We start from the raw sequence: 647 nt of genomic DNA, 5'->3' as shown, positions 1-647 counted from the left end.
GCGAGAATCATACCCCTAGACCAACGAGCCACCTGATAAAGAACTCCGTCCATGACTTTCTGACTGTACTGTACATGCCACGTTACATGGACACTTTCAATTTCTTTCTATATGTCACCACTCTAGATTTTCTGGTGACTGAGCGCCATCTTCAGGCACTTTACTGAACTGCAAAAGACTCAATCTTTACCAACTCCACATTAAATCGTCTTTTTTTATCAGCAGAGGAGAGAGGTCAGCAAATGTACTCTCAAATACTGTCTCCAGAATTTGTCAACCAGATAACCTCAAGACTTTCTTCCTTCATCACATACTATATGAATGGAAAGGTGTAATTGATTTTCAGGACTACATTGGATAGATGGGATGTTAATCTGGAGCTCTCATTTATTTAAGAACTAACTATCTTAGAAAACTGGCACAGCAATTGCACTGTAGTCTTTTAAAACATTATGTTATGTAATGTAAACTGTAGACTATAATGTGAAAATTTTTAACTCCCAATTTCCGGCCAGATAAACAAACAAGTAAACTATGCTTTGATGAATACTTTGGTATTAATAGGAGTGATGCTCTTCTTTCAGACCCATGTGAAGGTTAAATTTTGCAAAATATGGGCTCGTCCGGGATTTGAACCCGGGACCTCT

This window comes from Etheostoma spectabile, chromosome 6 (assembly GCF_008692095.1).
Source record: "Etheostoma spectabile isolate EspeVRDwgs_2016 chromosome 6, UIUC_Espe_1.0, whole genome shotgun sequence".
Classification (NCBI taxonomy): Eukaryota; Metazoa; Chordata; class Actinopteri; order Perciformes; family Percidae; genus Etheostoma; species Etheostoma spectabile.
Note: the sequence above shows the minus strand (reverse complement) of the source record.